Source organism: Brachionichthys hirsutus, chromosome 10 (assembly GCF_040956055.1).
Source record: "Brachionichthys hirsutus isolate HB-005 chromosome 10, CSIRO-AGI_Bhir_v1, whole genome shotgun sequence".
In the NCBI taxonomy this organism is placed as follows: domain Eukaryota; kingdom Metazoa; phylum Chordata; class Actinopteri; order Lophiiformes; family Brachionichthyidae; genus Brachionichthys; species Brachionichthys hirsutus.
Genome location: NC_090906.1, coordinates 10,259,704 through 10,265,812, shown reverse-complemented (window position 1 = coordinate 10,265,812; position 6,109 = coordinate 10,259,704). Strand labels below are relative to the sequence as shown.

The 6,109-nt window shown below is 39.9% G+C and overlaps 1 pseudogene; it reads left to right on the top strand.

Moving 5' to 3' along the window:
- On the top strand, positions 1 to 3,130 carry LOC137900304 (T-box transcription factor TBX3-like; annotated as a pseudogene).
- The last annotated feature ends 2,979 nt before the right edge of the window (positions 3,131 to 6,109 follow it).

Sequence of the window (6,109 nt, the reverse complement as noted above, 5' to 3'; positions counted from 1 at the left end):
ATGGCTTATCATCCTTTCCACGCTCACCGGCCAGGTGCTTTGCCCCTGTCAGTCATCTTGGCTGCATCTCAGCCCTCGTTTTCCCCTGCGCCGACCAGCCCAGATGTCACCTCCCTGCCCGAGTCCTCTCTGGTGGAGGGGGCTCCAGCTGACCCAGGGTTGCGCGCAACTCTCAGACTCCAGCATCGGTCTCCCTATCCGAGGCCCATAAAGAACCTGGATTCGGAGGAAAGGTTGGACGATGACCCGAAAGTCACGTTGAACGCACAGGATTTATGGAGTGAATTTCACGAAAGGAGTACCGAGATGGTTATTACAAAATCAGGACGGTGCGTAAACTGCGGTCTCATTATTCCTTAAGTGCATCAAACGTTTAAATCTAACCATTTTAATTTGTAATTATTATTTTTTTAATTATTATATTTTTAGCTGTATTGTGGGCTAGAAAAAAACGCTAAAAATAACAACTGAATGTGTAATTTTACTGCAGGTACAACAACCACTAATGTTTATTTATTCATTATTTAAATTGAACTCAAATAAGGAAATTGGTAGGCCATTTACATGTATTTGTAATTTGTATATGCTATAAATGCTTTTTATAATCCATATAGATCGGTGCCCTAATCCAGTTAAAATATTTCTATTTTCCCCTAAATTACTTAAAAATATTACAATCCCTTTTAGATTAGAAGTTTAAACCTTTCAATCAACATGTGAACAAACTCTGAAATAAACCTTTATGGGTGCGTTTTCGTTCATTCTCTATAGGAGGATGTTTCCGCCGTTCAAAGTGCGCGTCGACGGACTGGATGAGACCGCGAAGTACATCCTGCTGATGGACATCGTCGCTGTTGATGACTGCCGCTACAAGTTTCACAACTCGTCCTGGATGGCGGCTGGGAAGGCTGACCCGGAGATGCCAAAGCGCATGTACATCCACCCGGACAGCCCTTCCAAAGGAGGGCAGTGGATGAGCAAGCCTGTTGCTTTCCATAAACTCAAACTCACCAATAATATTTCAGACAAGCATGGATTTGTAAGCAGCAATAATTCCATTTGAATTATTTTTAATTGTTCTGTGTTTCATATTTTATATAAATGTCTCACTTCTTTTCTTTCATTTTTCAGACAATTTTGAACTCCATGCATAAATACCAACCCAGATTTCATATTGTGAGAGCCAATGACATAATGAAGCTTCCATACAGCACCTTCCGCACTTATGTTTTCCCCGAGACAGAGTTCATCGCTGTTACTGCGTATCAGAATGAAAAGGTGATCCTTGCTACTTTCCTACTTTCTGCACCATGCAGGCACACAATTCAGATCTTACCTGTGCATGATTGCATGCATTCACCTGGCAACTACACATGAGGGTCTGTATTTTTTGCAATGACCGAGTTACTAACTTCTCATATTTCGCCATAAGATTACGCAGCTAAAAATTGACAACAATCCATTTGCCAAAGGATTCAGAAAATCTGGAAATGAGAAGCGAGAGAAAAGGTACAGTTATCTTCTCCATGAGAGTTCATCATATTTTCAAAGGCCCCATCTGCATATAAGTATATGTCTGTTTGTGATCCTCAGGAATAAGCAGCTAAACATTTCACTGCTGTACGAGAACCAAGGCAGCGCAGATCAGGACTGTGCTGATTCTGATGACTCATGTGAGAGACCCAGTACGAGTGATCCATTTAGTTCTCCTCGGGAGGTGGGGAGCAGCCCTCTGATGTCCACCTCTACCTGTCAAGGTGTGATTCATCATGTATAACTGGACACTAAGCAGCTTTTATACTATAAATGCCTGTAATAACGTTTATAGCAATATGACGGAGTTTCTCTAAGACTTGCTATATTCATGTCTTTCAATCATCCATCCATGATTGTAAACATATAACTCATTTCATTAGGAAATTCACATGCACTACTATTTTAGTCTTTTCTAATGTAATTATTTTCCCTGCAGATGAAAATAATACAGGAAGTGATTCAGAAACCGATCAGGACACTGCTGCTGGTGAACCCGGTGCTTCCAGGACCCACCATAGGTCTACTTGGAGCCAAAGAAGCGAGGTGATACCACGGAGCAAATCTGCTGTTTGTAAAAGCAATGACAATCAGGACACAGCAAAAAATGCACCAATCCTCAGAAAGTCTGAAGCCATGAGCTCTTTGTAGAGAGATCTTTCAAAAATGAGTGAAATCGAAGATGGGGGGCCAGTCCTGTGATGTCTCAAACGCAGAACTTGCCCGTCGGCCATAGTCACTTTCAGACTTTTGATTTCTCAATAACACCCACAGGCAGTCATTTCTTAAACTTGGAAAACCTTTGTTGTTTCATCCTGGACAGCGTTCAAGTAATCCGGAGGCTTTTCCCACCAGGGGTACGGGACATCTTGTTTCCTCTTTACATGGAGTAAACAATCAAGACAATGGAGGCCTCTCTTCTCAAAGCGCCGCCTCACCATCTACCGTAATGTTCCACCTGTCCCATAACACAGTTACATCTCAGGTAGGCTTCAGCCAGCAAAAGACCTTTTACTAAAAGTGCATTGTTGAGGCCTGGAGGCTAACTTGTTCCGTACCCCTGGTGGGTTTACATAATAACCAGTAAACAAAATATTAAATTTAACAAGGTTGTGATTGAAAAAAAACCCAAAAAACATCCACAGTCCAGTATCAGTGTATATTAACTATTCTATTCTATTTTGTACAGGGAATATCACTGACACCTCTCGGAGGACTGTTTGCCTATCCTTACCGCTGCATGGGAGCAGCAGGACCAGTTGCTCCAGCTCTCCCCTTTTGTACCTCATCCTCCACGTTGGCCAGGAACCACTGTTACTGCAGCCCTTCACCTTGGCTGCGATTCAACCCCTATCTGATCCCCAGCTCTGTCATCTCGAGACAAAGCCTGCTCACAGACTGGCTGACGGTTCAAGCTCAGTCTGAGCTGTCTAAATCAAGGAGCAGAGACTCGAGTCCTGTGTCTGACAATCAGAGCAACAGAACCAAGAACAAGCAGTCTGCTCCAATGAAAAATGCTCAGGCTGCTTTGAATGAGCTGCATAAAATACCTAGTCTGGTGAGAGGACTTGGTAAACCACTCCCTCCCACAGATTAGGAGCACTGAATGACTGCTGGATGAACAGACAGACAAGTTCATGAAGCCTTACTCACTAGCCTCTTGAAACCTATGTTGTTATCTCACCACTAAATATGCAATGATTTGGTGATTTGATTCTTTGTGACATTTGTGGAATCAGTAAGAGACACACACACACACACACACGTATATGTGCACTATATATGTATATATATATAGTATAATATCATGTAGATAAAGCAGATAAATCAGTGCATAATAAGTTAGAAAAACAACAGAAAAAATAATGAATTAATAATAATAGCAATATTATTTGTGTTGTCATTATATTATTCATATTTTTTTATATATTATTTATTATAGTAATAGAATAATAATAGTAATAATAATAATATTATTAATTAATAAAGAAATACTCATTTGCAGGAATTAAGCTATGCAAAACGCAATATCCTAGAGGTAGAATCCTCTATAGAAGGACAATCATGTTATTAAAATATTATTTTCTAAATGAAGAGGATTAATATCACTTCATTCTACATAATTACGTAATTGTTATATATCCCTTTTTGCTTTCACATACAATTATAAAACATCACTATTCAAAGCCTTTTGAGACTGAATGCTGTAAATTATATCTGATGAAACTGCCAATGAGATGTGTGAGAATTATTTGCTACCGATTCACAGTTTTACTTTTGATTGATGTTCAAAAACTCAAGTTTAGAATTTATACGAGTATTTAAAGCAATGTTTTTGTGTGCTTTTCATGAAAATGAAAATGAATAAAGGTAATGGTAATGAAATAAATGAAATACAAATGAGTTCTAGTATGAGCAGGATGTACTGCAAACAAACAAAAATCCATTTATTCATATTTAATAATTGACATAGTTGATTCCGCTGGCTCGAAAATATGTCAAGGTCAACTGCCAAACTCTCTCTCTCTCTCATCATGAAATGATAGAGAGTCTAGTGAACTCCACCAAGGTTACGGGCTGCATTGGTCTCTGAAGCCATCTTGTGGATCACAATGGCAGTGACGTTATATTCTTAAAAATAAAATAAAAACTAGACTTCAGCACAGTCCAGAAAGTAATATTTTGATGGAAAATACTGGAACCGAGCATTATTTCATTAAGTGTACATTTTGGAACATGATCGGATTCATGTACGAAGCTAACATTCTTTCTTTCTCTCAAATCCCCTTCTTTCTTCTCCTGCTAATGTGTGTGCGTTTTTTCTTTCTTTCTTTTCTTTCGTCTTTTTGAGTGTCTTGCAGTTTACAGTTTTAAACAACCTTTTAAATTAGGCAAAACATTTCCTCTTTCGTTTGGGGAGGGGTTGGGGGGGGGGGGGGGGGGGGGGCTTTACCTGTACTAAAAAAAAGCCAGGAAAAAATAAGTACAGTATTTAGACGTCTTTTTTTTTTACGTTAGTACCTTATCTTGTTGCGCAAAATGTCTTTGTCAGCACATTTTTAGCTTTGGAAGTTAAACATATGCAGGTGTGTGCATCTTTTTTTATCCATTAATTAATAGTAAGATTCTGAAATTTGACGCCTGCGTTGCACAGACTACATTTCCACCGAAATGATGCACAAGACGTGCAACACATTTACAACCCCCTCCTCCAAGACGCAGCCTTCCTTCTGTACAATGTACATCTACAAAATCCGCCCACAAAAGTCGCTCTGCATTATGATTGGTTCTCTTCGAACGAACCCTTCCTAGATCTTTGTGAAGTAGATGCTACATTACAGCGCGTTTCTCTTTTACCGAGTATTTTGCTATTCAGTGATAAATCCAAGATGGCATTCATTTTTTTAAATAAATTGGGCAATTATATATACCCTGTTAATGTGAAAATTGTCATGTTTCCGTAGTACTGTACATTTCTTTCCTTAAAAAAAAAAAAACTTTATTAACAAAGCTCACCAGTACAAACTCACTGAAAAGATCTTATACAAAACATTAACATTTTCCGAGGTCAAAATAGAAGGAGTAATATAAAATCACCAATATGTTCAGGAAAGGAAGGAAAGAATTAGAAGGAAAATAATGAAATCCAAAAATAAACACAAGAAGAAAAATAAAATATACAGGTAAATTCAAAATAAAATTACAAACAAGGGTTATGGGAAAAGTTAAATTCTGCTATAAATGTGTTCAATTTTTTTTGCCTCCGTAGTACTGTACATGAACATATTCTATGCTACACCATTTCTATAGCGGAAGTGGCGGTCATAGGTCAATGTCCAGGAGTAACCTGCCTGCGCATCATCACATCACCCCACTCTCTGCTGTGACATCGGCTGCTGGTGCTCTGTGACCTCACCATTATTATGGCGATTCTTTTTTCTTTCATTGCTGGAAACCGGGATGTCTGACAGACGGGGTTAATCTATCCGGACTCTTGGACTCCACTGTCTCAGGATTACGTTACGTTTGATCTTCACCAGTGAGTTTCTCGTCGGCTTTTATCCGATAGTGTTGCGCAAGTCAACTGTTCATGAGTTGCGTTCACGCAGTACACCTGCGGCACACTGTCTGTGGCGCGGTAACTGTGTTAGCCTGTCCCGGTTAGCTAGCTAAAATGATTGGCATCGCGTCGAGCTTATATGTCTCTACTGTGGCGGCTCTGACTTGACAAGTGATGCCAATAATAAGTTTGTTTAATGGACTTTAGCTGCAGCTAGAAAGTTGTTCGCTTCATATGTCTAATAGAACGGGGATCCATGTCAGAAGTCACTGCTAACAAGCTAAATAATGCCGGTCTCGGCAACCTTTTGTGAGGCTGGCGTTGCTAACGTGCAGTCAGTGCTCGGCTTGTTTTTCTGGTCCCACAAGGAGCTACAGATGGGTAAGGTGTGACCGGTGTGTGTGTGTGTGTGTGGGGGGGGGGGGGGGGTACTCTCTATGCATACGCGATATAAAACACCTAAGAAAGCATAGGCGGGCTAGTACTGTACTGTCCAGTTATATAGCAGTGTGTTTG